The sequence below is a fragment of the Garra rufa genome, chromosome 25 (genome assembly GCF_049309525.1).
Source record: "Garra rufa chromosome 25, GarRuf1.0, whole genome shotgun sequence".
NCBI lineage: Eukaryota > Metazoa > Chordata > Actinopteri > Cypriniformes > Cyprinidae > Garra > Garra rufa.
Genome location: NC_133385.1, coordinates 38,878,871 through 38,896,396, shown reverse-complemented (window position 1 = coordinate 38,896,396; position 17,526 = coordinate 38,878,871).

Below are 17,526 nucleotides of genomic sequence, written 5' to 3'. Positions count from 1 at the left end.
AGTGGCAAGTGCAGTCCTATATGAAATCCATGTGGGCAGTTAACATGGGGCCATTATGGAACCCGCGGACAATTCCATACAGAGCCCATTTTTCAGCCCATTTAAAACCCACATTGGCCCCACATACAAAACTTAGCTGGGTTAAAGCTGGGACCCATGTGGGTCTTGTGCATGTTGCCCAGTTGGGTCCCACCTAGTGGCAAGTGCAGTCCTATATGAAATCCATGTAGGCAGTTAACATGGGGCCATTATGGAACCCGCGGACAATCCCATACAGAGCCCATTTTTCAGCCCATTTAAAACCCACATTGGCCCCACATACAAAACTTAGCTGGGTTAAAGCTGGGACCCATGTGGGTCTTGTGCATGTTGCCCAGTTGGGTCCCACCTATTGGCAAGTGCAGTCCTATATGAAATCCATGTGGGCAGTTAACATGGGGCCATTATGGAACCCGCGGACAATCCCATAAAGAGCCCATTTTTCAGCCCATTTAAAACCCACATTGGCCCCACATACAAAACTTAGCTGGGTTAAAGCTGGGACCCATGTGGGTCTTGTGCATGTTGCCCAGTTGGGTCCCACCTAGTGGCAAGTGCAGTCCTATATGAAATCCATGTGGGCAGTTAACATGGGGCCATTATGGAACCCGCGGACAATCCCATACAGAGCCCATTTTTCAGCCCATTTAAAACCCACATTGGCCCCACATACAAAACTTAGCTGGGTTAAAGCTGGGACCCATGTGGGTCTTGTGCATGTTGCCCAGTTGGGTCCCACCTAGTGGCAAGTGCAGTCCTATATGAAATCCATGTGGGCAGTTAACATGGGGCCATTATGGAACCCGCGGACAATCCCATACAGAGCCCATTTTTCAGCCCATTTAAAACCCACATTGGCCCCACACACAAAACTTAGCTGGGTTAAGGCTGGGACCCATGTGGGTCTTGTGCATGTTGCCCAGTTGGGTCCCACCTAGTGGCAAGTGCAGTCCTATATGAAATCCATGTGGGCAGTTAACATGGGGCCATTATGGAACCCGCGGACAATCCCATAAAGAGCCCATTTTTCAGCCCATTTAAAACCCACATTGGCCCCACATACAAAACTTAGCTGGGTTAAAGCTGGGACCCATGTGGGTCTTGTGCATGTTGCCCAGTTGGGTCCCACCTAGTGGCAAGTGCAGTCCTATATGAAATCCATGTGGGCAGTTAACATGGGGCCATTATGGAACCCGCGGACAATCCCATACAGAGCCCATTTTTCAGCCCATTTAAAACCCACATTGGCCCCACATACAAAACTTAGCTGGGTTAAAGCTGGGACCCATGTGGGTCTTGTGCATGTTGCCCAGTTGGGTCCCACCTAGTGGCAAGTGCAGTACTATATGAAATCCATGTGGGCAGTTAACATGGGGCCATTATGGAACCCGCGGACAATCCCATGCAGAGCCCATTTTTCAGCCCATTTAAAACCCACATTGGCCCCACACACAAAACTTAGCTGGGTTAAAGCTGGGACCGATGTGGGTTTTGTGCATGTTGCCCAGTTGGGTCCCACCTTGTGGCAAGTGCAATCCTATATGAAATCCATGTGGGCAATTAACATAGGGCCATTATGGAACCCGCGGACAATCCTACATGGGGCCCATTTTTCAGCCCATTTAAAACCCACATGGGCCCCACATACAAATGTTGGCTGGGTATATATATATATATATATATATATATATATATATATATATATATATATATAAGAGATATATGTATATGATTATAATGAGATCTATTGTATTATAAAGATAACGAATCCTATATTAAGAAGTGAAAGTATATGTGCTTTAATGATTAACTACCTGTTGCATTTAACATGCACTTTGTGGTCAACAGGCAAAGGCAAAACGAGCAACGCTGATTGTGCCTGTGTCTGTGTGTGTTTTGTTTACATATACAGGTATGTTAATTGATGTAAAATATGACTGTACAAAAATGTATACGAATTTCACTTTATATTATTGTTAAATATAATTGCTATTATTGTTTATACTATTATATTAATATACTATATATGATATTATAATATTATTATATATAATGTAAATGTGTGTTGTAAATGTGTGTATGTGTAAATGTTATGATTGGTGCCTGCTCTTTCCGGCGATGCTGTTAGTGGAGAGAGGCAAAGGCAAAACGAGCAACGCTGATTGTGCCTGTGTCTGTGTGTGTTTTGTTTACATATACAGGCACTACAATTAAATCACCCGCATCAAACCAGTTTGTGTGGACAGTCCTTTATTCTAAAAAAAAAAAAATTACACAACGCAGAGGGACAACCGCTACACACGCTAAGCTATTTGCTGAACGGTGTTGCACGCTTCTTGCAGCATCAGCAGGTTTAGAACACGCTGTTGAATTCAGTCCGAAAAAGATATGTTTGATCGTTTTATCTGTTTCAATCTGATATTCCGTTTGTTCAAAATGAAAGCAACCGTAGGTCGCCATGTTTGTTTTGCTGCAATGAATTCTGGGTGTTGAAGTCTTTCACTACACAGGCTTGAATGGTGCTGTGCCTACAGTGTGTCTATTTACTAACCCAAAAAATTTGAAGTTATATGTGTGCTTTTAAACACTGATTCAAACATACAATTATATTTTTTTAAAAGTATTTAATAATATGCTTCTTTGTCTGTGTAGAGTAATACATGTCTATGTATTGGTTTTGGCAAATGGTTAAGAAATGATCTCTTGAATCGATTTAGATAAACTTTATATATTATTTATTTGTTGGCAGTAATTTAACCAAAAAACAATAATTATGGAAGCCTCACAGCTCTAATTTGATATAAAAGCTTATTTACTTTACATATAAAAACATATTTACATAGTTGTGCTTTAGTTGGCTTGTGCTGAAAATGGTTTCTCCCATTAAAATAATGAAGCCATTACTAAAAAATCACAGTCATTAACCGAATTGCAGAACTGAAAATCATCAATATCAATAGTTAGGATGAGCTGATAATTAGCCATTTTCTGCAGACAAACAAAAACTAATCCATCTGTTAAGAATATAATGCTTCATGCATGAAGAATAAGTTAAATAGTCTTTAATTATGATATATATGATAAATAATATTATAAATTGTGTGTGTGTGTGTGTGTGTATATATATATATATTTATATATATATATATATATATATATACACACACACATACACACACACATTTATTTTTTCAATATTACAGATTATATTCTACATACAAAACAAACTAACCAATCTATAGATTAAAAGCTAAAATGTAGCCATATATTGTATGTATTTGGCTGGTAGTGTATTATGGATAAAAATAAAATGTTTAAATATATGCAAGCAGTTATTTTATTGCATATTTGAATCCTATTTACCTTGAAAAAGGTCTGTCCACGGAAAGCCTGCAGAGGCCCCCGTCAAAAAAATTACAGCTGTCACTTTATGATGTTGGAATTTGGTTGACCTGCAGGTTTTCCGTGGACAATGCATTATTAGCCCATTATTTAAGTTTGCAATAATTCTGTGTGTAGTTAATTGCCTTAAAACTCAATCTATTTTCAGATTAAGTGTGGACTCAATTGCTTTAAAACTCAATATATTTTCAGATTAAGTGTGGAGTCAATTACTTTAACCAGGAAACTGATTGAACTTTAAATGTGGAATAAAGTGCTTTCTAAAGCCTGAGAGCCCATTCATTCAACGCCAATCCCCGAAGTACAAACATATACTTTCCTGTGCTGTTTTGCGCATTGACAAGATGCCCGTTGAAACTTGTCCAATCTGTTGTAGAATGTATGGCCGTCTCAGCCAGCACCTCCTAACTACGCACAATGTGCACAATAAGGAGGAGAGGAAGCTTCTGCTAGCCATCGAGTCAGGCCGCATCAACGCCCGGGCGGGCAACTGCCCGATTCCTGAATGCGGCAAGTCTTCCAACCGCCTTGACCGCCACATACGAACGCATAGCGAAATATCGGTGGTGGAGCAGGAGGACGCAATCCTCCGATGCAAACGGAGGGTGGTTATAAACAAGTTGACCGCCTTGAGGGCCTCCAACCCAGAGATTCCGATGGTGTCCACCCTGGACCTGGAGGAGTGCCAGCAGACAGAAGAGGCTGACGTGCCACCTGACCGTGAAGATCAGGAGGAAGAGGAGTGCGGAAACATGGGGTGTAAGAAACAAAAAGAGTTTCTTAGATCCCAGGTGGCAGACCTGAACAAACTGGTCGACATTCTGACTGACAGTTTAAGAAATGTCACCAGGCGCTTCCGCACCCTGTCGAGGAGGTCGACCCCGTCGGGCGCTGTCCGTGTCGGTCAGGTGGTGCGGAAACTCCTCTCTACTTTTGATAATGAAGAAGAGGCCGCTCAGCCTCCCGAACAGGCCTCCGGTCCTTGTGAGCCCTCCACCAGTGAGCAGCCCACAGAAACCCCATGCGAGGAGCCCTCCGTCAGCGCTGGCAAGCCCAGCACCGCGCGGGAAAAAAGCCCCCCTCAGTATCCCGACCACGTGACGGTTCTAAGTGAGTCTGACGCTGCTCTTGTTCTTCTCATTACTATGTAACTACTATGTTATTACTATTTTTTATTACTGGGCTAACTGTGCCTTTGCTCTTTTGCCTTTTGCGTGCAGATGAATTAATGGAGGGATACAGTCGGTACCTGTTGGGCCCGGATCCCACCCGCAAGCTGAGGGAAAATGTGGGTGGTCAAATTTACCGGATTAAAAATTTCATCGCCTACATGTCGGAGGGGAAGGGCAAGCTTTCGGACTTCTGCTTTCTGAATGACACGGCCAAAATACACAGGTGAGTATCATTACCTGTTTTTAGCTCGGTGTTATCAAAGGCTTTTTGTAAATTGAGCAATTCCAGCATTACAGACGGTGACATTCAAGGTCAAAACCTGAAATATAAATTTTCATAAATTTTATTCTTTACCAATATATTAAACCATCTCTTTATATTTTTCGAAACCCCTAAAAATAGAGTCTAGACATCAGAAAAGTTTCAGTCTAAAACCCTGTTTTATATTTTAAATGAGAGAAATACACATGCGTTACGGACGTGACAAAGAAAGACAGGAGTTTTTGGGACACAACATATTTTGTAAAATTTCTGCGATTTACAGTGCACAGAGCAGAAGTAACAATATCTGCCGAATTGACAAGGGCTGGCTATTTACAAAACCTAAAATATAAATTTTGTTTACATTTTCCCTTTTATATCTCAGCTGATTAATCCGCCTTACGGACGTGACCATTATCCGACTCTGGAAATGCGTATAGAACGCTTTAAAACCTTGAACAGAGACGTCTAACTGTAACTAATAGTAAAAACATTCGTTTAGGCCATTATTTAACTAATTAATGTATACAAAAAGGAGATGTTTTAATGTTTTATCTTTTTTTTTATTAATAAACTAGGCGAATGTTTTATTTCACAGTGATGACTCGCATCTCCACAGACCTGTACTGGATGTGGCTTAAGAGAGAAATAAAGCCTTCATTTTACATAAATGCGGAGTATTTAATTTTCTTTTTTAATTGTTTCGTTTAAAAGTAGACATTTTAAGCTTTCTGTAGACATATCTCTTGTAGCCTATGTGAGACACACGCTGAGTTCCAGCCAGAGACAGACAGAGATGGCAGAAAGCGCATCTGGTCTTTCTTTAGTATTTCTAAAAAAATAAAAAATTAAAATATATAACTAAACAAAAGAGTTTATAGAGTTTGAAATCCGCTTTATTTTTTGTCATTTTAAAATGACCTAACGGAACAATGCCGCTCCGATGCATTGCTGATCAGGATTAAACGGATCCGCTCAAAAAATGTTTCAATGACTTGCTTATGCATTAACACTTTGGTAAGTTAGTTATACACAGGTTTAAAAATAGCTCTTACCTCTATTGTTGTTTATATATGTTTATTTATGTACCGTGGTCCTGCTAGATGCGAAACTTAGTTCTTTACATGAGATTCACGTTTTGCATCTGCATAACAAAAAATATTTTCATATGCAATGATACGAAATTCATCCAAACAAAATCTGTTGTTTTATATCTGCCTCGATAGCGACGAGTTATTTGGATCACAAACACTTGAATATCGATAATAGCACATCATCACAAGTCTACATCCGAGACAAACGCAGTTATAACCTGCAAATTGGAGAAAATATTTGACGTTTTAAAATGATCTAACGGGCCGATGCCGCTCCAATTCGTTGGTCATTAGTTGCTGTTGATCGAGATTACGCAGATGTCGCAGCATAAACTTGTTTTAATACATTGCTTATGCATTAAATAATAAAGGTTGTTAAATATGCTGAATATATGTTGTAAAATGCCATAGCCTAATCTTATTCGCAATCCAGCATAGTGAATTATTTTTAACATGCAATGATACAAAATAAAACCTAACAAGATTTGTAATGAAGATTAAGACAGATCCTCAACATATCTCTTGCTCACTCAGCAGCATGCGCGCAGAGCATGCAAAATCTTACTTTCTGCCTGAATGCAGCACAGATAGCGACACAAGTTATTTGAAAAACATAAAATGTTTAAATAAGATAATTGTCACGTATTGGTCGTCCTGTCATCATAAACTCTTGCATTACACATCATGGACTTCATTCCCCACAAGCCACTGCACCAATCACTGCATTCACCTGCTCCCTGTTTCTCACTGCACTGATCACTGCTCTCACCTGCAGCTCATTCACACACACACACACACACACACACCTGCAGCTCATTCACACACACACACACACACACACACACACCTGCAGCTCATCACACGGACAGCTTATATGCCACTCACACACTTAGCTTCTTCGCGAAGTCTTGTATTGCCCCGGCTGCATTTCTGAGCGTTTCTTCCCGTGTTTGTTTTCTCGTCTTTGATTCCTGGACTCCCTCCCGTGTTTGATTCTCGCTGCCAGCCCCGACCTTTCTGCCTGTGTTTTGACTACGATTTCTGCCTGCCCCTTTGTGTTTGTCTGTTCTAAATAAATGCTGCAAATGGATCCGCACGTCTCAGTCCGTCCCTGTGACAGAAGACTTCGCCGCTACAAGGATCCAGAAGCTAGTATGGTGTCATCCGGTTCCAGCACGAACCCCACTGTACAGATCATGCGTCTCAAGCAGGGTGAGGGGACTATTGAGGATTATGCGATGGACTTCATTGAATTGGCAAATCTGTCTTCTATGGATGATCAATGCCTGATGATTTTCTTCCGTGGAGGACTCTTAGAGCCATTGGCTTCCCTCATGCCCATGATTGAACCGGGCTGGACTTTACAATATTATATGGATCTTGCTCTTTTGTTGTGTGTAGGGCTGCAACGATTAATCGAACGATGTTGTGAGGCGCGTCTAGACAATGAAGCCGGTACTTTGATTAGTAGTAAATCTCCATCACGTGCGTTCAGCTGGAGCGGCAATTCAAACACCCCGCCGTAAATCACTGACAAGCCACGCCAAATCGCGCTGAAAATCGAATTCGATCCATGGTTCCGCCCAGCCTTCCAGAGCCTCCGCTGGTTCCGCCCAACCTTCCAGAGCCTCCGCTGGTTCCGCCCAGCCTTCCAGAGCCTCCGCTGGTTCAGCCCAACCTTCCAGAGCCTCTGCTGGTTCCGCCCAGCCTTCCAGAGCCTCTGCTGGTTCCACCCAGCCTTCCAGAGCCTCCGCTGGTTCAGCCCAACCTTCCAGAGCCTCCGCTGGTTCCGCCCAGCCTTCCAGAGCCTCCGCTGGTTCAGCCCAGCCTTCCAGAGCCTCCGCTGGTTCCGCCCAACCTTCCAGAGCCTCCGCTGGTCCCGCCCAGCCTTCCAGAGCCTCCGCTGGTTCAGCCCAACCTTCCAGAGCCTCCGCTGGTTCAGCCCAACCTTCCAGAGCCTTTGCTGGTTCCACTCAGCCTTCCAGAGCCTCTGCTGGTTCCGCCCAGCCTTCCAGAGCCTCCGCTGGTTCAGCCCAACCTTCCAGAGCCTTTGCTGGTTCAGCCCAACCTTCCAGAGCCTTTGCTGGTTCCACTCAGCCTTCCAGAGCCTCTGCTGGTTCCACTCAGCCTTCCAGAGCCTCCGCTGGTTCAGCCCAACCTTCCAGAGCCTTTGCTGGTTCCACTCAGCCTTCCAGAGCCTCTGCTGGTTCCGCCCAGCCTTCCAGAGCCTCCGCTGGTTCAGCCCAGTCTTCCAGAGCCTCCGCTGGTTCCGCCCAGCCTTCCAGAGCCTCCGCTGGTTCAGCCCAGTCTTCCAGAGCCTGGTTATAGCCGGTAACAGTTTCTGACTTTTTGGTTTTGGGAGGTTTGAAATAACTGTGTATGTCCCTTAAATTGATTCATTTTATTTGTTTCAATATACTCTATTTATTTTAATCAAACAACAAACAGATTTAATTTTTTTTTAGTGCAGTACTTCACTCAGGACACACCGTCTGACAAGTTTATATACATTACATCTCATTAATATTCATATTTACTTCATAAAAGGTATGTCCACAAAAAGCCTTTCTAGGCCCTGTCAAATAAGTTGCAGTTGTCAGCTCCGCAAGCTGTGTGTGGACAATTGACCAACTGTAACTTATTTCATTCCTGTCAATGTACTCTGTCACTGTCCAGCTCTGCCCACCTGTAACTTATTTGACGTGACCTTCACAGGCTGTCTGTGGACATTGCCTTAATAAGTCATAATTGAGAGTTATATTAATTTTATTATGCAAAGTATACAGTAATACACTCAGGAAACACTGCATGACTCGTTAAGGCACATTACAACTCATCAATACTCATATTTTCTTACACTAACACTTTTCTAACACGTTTACACTTTTCTAACACTTGCTTTATTTGATTTCAGCACTGAGGGACCCAGGTGGACCTCTTCAGTCAGAGTGGAAATGATAAAGGCCTCTATAAGAAGCACTCAATTGACCACCCCCTTCTTCGGGATTCAATGAGTATTTGCATGCAGACTTGGGCAACAAGAACAGCAAACAAGAGGTAAGTGAATTAAATGAGTAAATGAAAAAAAAGTCTTTGGTGCAGACAAGGTATTCATTTTTCCCTCTTATATGACATTTGCATATTACAACCTGGCAGGGGTTAAATTGGGATTTGTTATGTGGGGGGATCTATGGTGGCAGGCTATACATATATATATATATATATATATATATATATATATATATATATATATATATATATATGAAAAAAGAGAAACTGATTATAAGTAACTTTGCAAGTACATGAACCTTCTACTTAGCCTAACATTAACCTAAGTCTACACTGTAAGGAGTGTTAGTTGGTGAGAGTTAGTTGCTTATAGTCAATAGACTAAGGGGACCATCAAATTAAAACGAATATAATGTAAAAAATAAATGTAATATGATATAGTCCATTACAAATGAAGTCGATTTAATATGGTGTCTATTGTGTGTTATAAATAATCATAATATTAAAAGTTATAACCACTAATATTTAAGTATTATAATGTATGATAATTGTTGTTATGAATATTCATTGGATGATATAACATATTATAAGTTTTTTTTTTTTAATTTTTTTTATAATGCATTATGCGTTCATTATAATGCCTTAGAAATACCCTTATAATAGGGGCTTCATATAAAGTGTTACCAAATCAGTGAGAGACAAAACATTTCACGATTCTTCTTAAAAAAAAAAAAAAAAAAAAAATATATATATATATATATATATATATATATATATATATATATATATATATATAAAATGTTTTTTTTTGTATTTATACAACTTTTACAACTTCAACTGATTACATGCATTCGTTTTATTGTTGTACATTGAGAATAAGCAGAATAGGATTAGAGGTAAAAATATTCCTTAACATACGAGGAACTCTGGTGTTCATCCCTCGTATTACAGTCTTCATCTATCTCTCTCTCACATCTGGATACTTTTAATGTTTTTGGGTCCTCTGACAATGATAAAATTTTGATACCAAGTGTATTTCCTAAGAATGATTTGTTCTTCAAATATACAAAGTTTTGAAGAGTTGGTATTAGGCACTTTAAAGATATATGACAAATAATGTAACTTTTTTTTACTGTGACCTTAATAGATCACCACATCAACACTCTTCAAGATATCCCAAATCCGCTCACAATTTAGCATTTTGAGTATATTCTTATCATGTTGACAAAGTTTGGTGTGAACAATGTCATTCTTTTACGAGTATTATGATTTTATTTACAGCCTGATTTTTCCAAAAATCCACATTCAAATAAAAATAGCCAACTTCCTGTTTATTATAGCTAATGAGTGTTAATTAGAAAGTTGTCCGGATTGATGAGATCAATATGTGTACTGAGTTTGGTGACTGTAGACAAAACTAAACCCCCAACTTTTGTCAAAAGGTGGCGCTATAGAGTGCCTCCTCCACGCCTATTTATGGGCTGTTATCAGTGTCTAAATATCATTAATACAGATGTGTGTGTTGAGTTTCATGAAATTCTAAGTATTTAGAGTGGCTCAAAAACACAAAAAGTTAAAGTTAAAATTTGACATGTTGCCATGGCAACATGATAAAAGTTATCGATAAAGCCCTTCACAGATTCTCATCGGCCGTGTTTCGACATTATTGGGATGAAGTTTGAAGCAAATTGAGTAAAATTAAGAGGCTGATTTAAAAGCATTTAGAAAACGTGCTATAACTTTGACTCATAATAGTCACATCTCTGTGATCAGCATCATACAATGAACAAACTGCTGAAGTTTGGTCAAAATCAGACAAAGTGTGTTAAAGTTATTAGACACATCCAGTTTCTCAATTCTCGCCATAACTTTGTCGCCCCGCCACGGCCAAACCGTTCGAAATATCAAAATTCCCCTGGCAATTTAGCGTCCCCAATGTCTTGAGATCATGCTGACCCCGAGTTTGGTGGCCATCGGTGGAAAGGCCTAGGAGGAGTATATCAAATTCCATTGCATGCACTTTTTAGACATCCCTGAATAGCTGACTTCCTATTGGGCGAAGCACAGACTTTGAGCACGAAAGTTGTTCAGCCCGATGAGGTCTATATGTGTATGAATTGCTTTAATGGCGAATTTGTGTCTACCTTTGAGTGCAGGTGAAGACACGTTCAGTGGAGCTGGAGGCCGTGGAGAAGCAGATCCAGGGGTTGCTGACCAGGCAGATCGAGCTGCGGGACAGAAAAACACTCCCATTACCTCTACTCCATATGATTTTCTGCACAGGTCCGGTGCACCCAGGACGCGATCCTCCCAGATGTCACTCACTCCGCCGGGACACCACGGACCCTGGGTGCAGCAGCAGCGTAAGACGCGAGCCAGACCCCGGGTGAGGACCTCCCCCCTCCGCCGCCTCCGGTCTTCGAGATCTCCACCCGGAACTGCTTCGCTCCCCTCCGCGAGACGGAACGCGACGCTGTGATCATCGGAGACTCCATTGTCCGGTACGTTCGTGCTAACTTTGCTAACGGTAAAGTGCACACTCACTGTTTCCCTGGTGCTCGCGTTCTCGATGTCTCTTCAGAGATACCTGCCATCTTGAAGGATGATGTGAGCGTCGGTGAAATCATCCTGCACGCGGGGGTGAAGGATGTCAGGCTGCGGCAGACGGAGGTCTTTAAGAGGGATTTCAGGAGCCTGATCGAGACAGTACGCAGTACATCGCCCGCGACGAGAATCATCGTGTCAGGACCGCTTCCCACGTATCGACGTGAACACGAAAGGTTCAGTAGACTTTTTGCTCTAAATGAATGGTTGTTGTCATGGTGTAAAGAACAGAAACTGCTCTTTGTTAATAATTGGAATCTTTTTTGGGAGCGTCCTAGGCTTTACCGCGCTGATGGCCTGCACCCCAGCAGAGTCGGAGCAGAACTCCTGTCGGACAACATCTCCAGGACGCTGCGCTCCATTTGACTAGTAAGCATATCTTCAAATAGTTGTGATGATGGCTTTTGTTATGCACATTTAAACGATAGTATTGGTGCTGTCCAATCTATAAAGACTGTGTCTGTTCCTCGAATAGTGAGGTCAAAACAAAAATTTAATGCAGGATCTAGAAAAAATTTAATCTTGATTAAACCAGAAAAATGCACAATAAATGAACAAAAACTATTTTTAAAGCTTGGGCTCCTAAACATTAGATCACTCGCACCCAAAGCACTTATTGTAAATGAAATAATCACAGATAATAGTTTTGATGTACTCTGCTTGACTGAAACTTGGCTAAAACCAAACGATTATATTGGTCTGAATGAGTCTACTCCGCCAAACTACTGTTATAAGCATGAGCCCCGTCAGATTGGTCGTGGCGGTGGTGTTGCAACAATATATAGTGATATTTTCAATGTTACCCAGAAAACAGGGTACAGGTTTAATTCATTTGAAGTACTCCTACTTAATGTCACTCTGTCAGATATGCAAAATAAACCTCTCCTATCTCTTGCTCTGGCTACTGTGTATAGAACTCCAGGGCCGTATACAAATTTCCTAAATGAATTTGCAGATTTCCTTTCTGACCTATTGGTTAATTTTGATAAAGCATTAATTGTTGGAGATTTTAACATTCATGTTGATAATACAAATGATGCGTTAGGACTTGCATTTACTGACCTGATAAACTCTTTTGGAGTCAAACAAAATGTCACTGGGCCCACTCATCGTTTTAATCATACACTAGATCTAATTATATCGCACAGACTTGATCTAACTAATATAGATATCGTACCTCAAAGCGATGATGTTACTGGAGAAAAACTAACTTAGAAGTTTTTAGAATTGCATGGAAAAACAGTATGTCCAGCTATAGACGGGCTTTAAAAGTTGCTAGAGCCGAGTATATCCACCAACTCATAGAAAAAAACCAAAACAATCCAAGGTTTTTATTTAGCACAGTGGCTAGATTAACAAATAATCAAACACCTCCTGACCTGAATATTCCTGCACAGTTTAATAGTAACGACTTTATGAATTTCTTTACTGATAAAATAGACAACATTAGAAATACAATAACTAATATAGATACAACAGCAACTGATACTTCAGTATTAGTCATTACACCCGAAGAAAAACTGCAGTGCTTTACAACTTTAGAACAGGAAGAATTAAATAAACTTATCACCACATCTAAACCAACAACATGCCTATTAGACCCTGTACCCACTAAACTACTAAAATAGTTGTTACCTGTAGCAGAAGTACCGCTTCTTAATATTGTTAACTCATCGTTATCTTTAGGTCATGTCCCAAAACCATTCAAACTAGCGGTTATTAAACCTCTTATTAAGAAACCACAGCTAGACCCTAGTGAACTGGCAAATTACAGACCCATTTCTAATCTTCCATTTATGTCTAAAATTCTAGAAAAAGTTGTGTCTGCTCAATTGTGCTCCTTCTTGCAAAATAATAATATCTTTGTAGAATTTCAGTCAGGTTTCAGGCCCCATCATAGCACAGAAACTGCACTTGTAAAAATCACAAACGACTTGCTACTTGCCTCAGATCAAGGCTGTGTCTCATTGCCAGTTTTACTTGATATTAGTGCTGCGTTCGACACTATAGATCATGACATACTCGTAGATCGATTGCAAAGCTATTCAAGGGCAGGCTTTAAGATGGTTCAGATCATACCTGTCCGATCGCTATCACTTTGTTTATTTAAACGGGGAGTCATCGCAACTATCACCAGTAAAGTATGGAGTGCCACAAGGATCTGTCCTAGGTCCTCTACTATTTTCAATTTACATGTTACCCCTCGGTAATATTATTAGGAAATATGGGATTAGTTTCCATTGTTATGCTGATGATACTCAACTATATATTTTAACAAGACCAGATGAAACTTCTAACTTAGCAAGTTAACAGAGTGTGTTAAAAATGTGAAAGACTGGATGACCAATAATTTTCTACTATTAAATTCAGATAAGACCGAGATATTACTTATTGGACCAAAAAACAGTACACAGAATCTCTTAAACTGCAATTTGCAACTAGACGGATGTACTGTTATTTCCTCTACAGTCAAAAATCTGGGTGTTATATTAGACAGCAACCTGTCTTTTGAAAATCATATTTCCTATGTTACAAAAACAGCATTCTTCCATCTTAGAAACATTGCTAAGCTACGGAACATGTTGCCTGTCTCTGATGCAGAAAAGTTAGTTCATGCATTCACGTCTAGACTGGACTATTGTAATTCACTACTAGGTGGTTGTCCTGCTTCTTCAATAAATAAGCTACAAAAATCTTATCCTATCAGTGAGAGGCAAATAAAACATTTTGTGATTTTTCTTTAAAAATTAATAAATGATTTTAATGCTCTTTAAGCATTTATATAACTATGTAAAAGTATTCTGACAGTACAGAACATAACAACTGATTCTATGCTATTCTATGATTCTGTTAAAATAAATTGTTTATTGTTAGTTCATTTTTAAATATTATGTTAATGATCTATAAGCATTTGTAAGATAATTATATTAGTACAAATTAACAATTTTTATGTATTTGTTTCTTATTCTAATTAATTGTACTGAGCAGTAAATGGTCGGACTCCAAAAAAATCTTATTCTATCAGTGAGAGACATATAAAACATTCATTGATTTAAAAAAGTCTTATCCTATCAGTGAGAGACAAATCAAACATTTATTGATTTTTCTTTAAAAATGTAAAAATTGATTTTAATGCTCTTTAAGCATTTATATAATCATTATGTAAAAGTATTCTGACAGTACAGTACATAACGACTGATTGTTCTATGACCTCTGGTGGTCATACCTGGTATTATATTCTTCATCTGACTATATTATTAATGTGATGGTTGTAATATTTTTGGGGCCTCTGAGCATGATCAAATTTTGATACTAAGTGTATTTCCTAAAATGTATTTATTCTTCATATGTAAAAAGTTTAGAAGAGTTGGGATAATGCACTTTAAAGATATATAAAAACTTTACTGTGACTTTAAAAAAATCACCGCGTCAACACCGTTCAAGGTATCCCAAATCCGCTCACAATTTAGCATCTTCAGTATCTTGACATCATGTTGACAAAGTTTGGTGTGAACTGCTTGGTTTTCCAGAGAGAAGCATTTAAAATTCCACGGCCTGATTTTTCAAAAAAATCCACATTCAAATAAATATAGCCAACTTCCTGTTTATCATAGATAATGAGTGTAATGAGTGATTGATGAGACCAATAAATGTACCGAGTTTGGTGACTGTAGGCAAAACTAACCCCCCAACATTTCACAATTTTTCTTTAAAAATTAAAAAATTATTTTAATGCTCTTTTAAGCATTTATATAATAATTATGTAAAAGTATTCTGACAGTACAGTACATAACAAATGATTCTATGCATTACTTTCATTCTTATACACTGAGAATGAGCAGAACAGGATTGGAGGTAAAAATATTCCTTATCATACAAGACACCTCCGGTGGTCAAACATCGTATTACAGTCTTCATTTGACTATATTATTTGTGTGTTCCTTTATTGTTTTTGGGCCTCTGAGCATGATAAAATTTTGATACCATGCGTGTTTCCCAAGAATGTTTTGTTCTTCATATATACAAAGTTTTGAAGAGTTAGCATAATGCACTTTAAAGATATATGAAAATTAATGTAACTTTTTTTTACTGTGACTTTAAAAAAATCACCACATCAACACCGTTCAAGATATCCCAAATCCTCTCACAATTTAGCATTTTGAGTATATTCTTATCATGTTGACAAAGTTTGGTGTGAACTACTTGTTTATGTTTTGTTTAGTATGATTTTATTTACAGCTTGATTTTTCCAAACAATCCACATTCAAATCTAAATAGCTGGCTTCCTGTTGGTCGTAGCTAATGAGTGTAAATTAGAAAGTTGTCCAGATTATATGTACAGAGTTTAGTGACTGTAGATAAAACTAACCCCCCAACTTTTGTCAAAAGGTGGCACTATTGAGTGATATAACTTTGTCTCTTAATAGTCACATTTATGTGATCGGCATCATACAACAAAGAAACTTCTTAAGTTTGATCACAATCAGACAAAGTATGCAAAAGTTATTAGGCACTTCCTTTTTCTAATTTCTCGCCATAATTTCAAAGCCTCGCCACAGCCAAACCGTTCGAAATATCAAAAATCCCCTCACAATTTTTCATTCCCAATGTCTCTAGATCATGTTGACAGAGTTTGGTGGCATTCGGGTAAAAAACCTGGAACAAGTATATCAAATTCAAAAAAATGTGTTTTGCACAAAACTCTGAATAACCAACTTCCTTTCGGGATGAGCTAATGACATGCAGCGCAAAAATTGTTCAGCTTGATGAGTTCTATAGGTGTACCGAGTTTCATATGTGTACGTGCAAGTATGTGTGCTATATGGCCCTCAAAATTCCACGCCCAGGTACCAGTCTCTGTCCCGCAGTTTTTTAGCATGTTAAGGGCCCCGAAACCCCCCAAAACGTTGACGAAAAATAATAATAATAATAATAATTCTTAGAAAAACATTCTGGGCTCGGGCCCTGATAATAATAATTCTTATCATAATTCCTGAAACATGGTTATCTCCCAAGACTTCTCTTCTCTGGTTTATCTTCATCATCGTCAACAATGTATTTCTTTTAGAGGCAGTTCCTCAGATTTTAGAACTTTAGAGAGAGGTGTACCTCAAGGTTCTTCTCTTGGGCCTCTTTTGTTTCCTATTTTCATTAATGATCTTCCTCTTACCTGCACTGACTGTAATATCCAGCTGTATGCTGATGATACTGTGATTTATTATTCCAACTCAAATATCACTGCAATTCATAATTCTCTACAGTTTGATGTTGACAAAGTTCTGTGTTGGTTGCAGTCTAATAAACTAGTACTCAACAAAACTAAATCGTATTCTATGTTATTTCACAAAACGAGCAGATCTCGGGTTCCTAATGATCTTAATCTTAAATTTAAGGACTCGTTACCACTTGAGCCTGTTAGGCAAATTAAATATCTTGGTCTTTGGCTTGACTCTAATCTTTCATTCAATACTCATATACATTCGATTATAAATAAACATTACTTATCGTTTAAAAATACTTTATCAATCAATTAGTTGTTTTAATTTTTCTGTTCATAAAAAAATGTTTCTCAATTATTACTTCCAATTCTTGATTATAGTGATATTATTAATCTAAATACCACAGCCACTAATGTTCAGCCTCTTAATGCTGTTTATAACAGTCTGTGCAGGTTTATTCTCCATTGTCCTTTAAGAACTCATCCCTGTCTTATGTATCACCGATTGTCCTGGTTTACTCCATCCTCTAGATGTCATTTTCATTGGTTATTGGTTATTTACAAGTGCATTCACTTTAGTTATTCTGATTATTTGAAACAATATTTAATTCCAGTCAGCTCTTCTTATAATTTACTCCATGATGATCAAATATTTTTTTTTGTTGTTCCTAGAATTAATAAAGAAAGTGGCAGATTTTCATTTAAATATAAAGCACCTTGTGATTG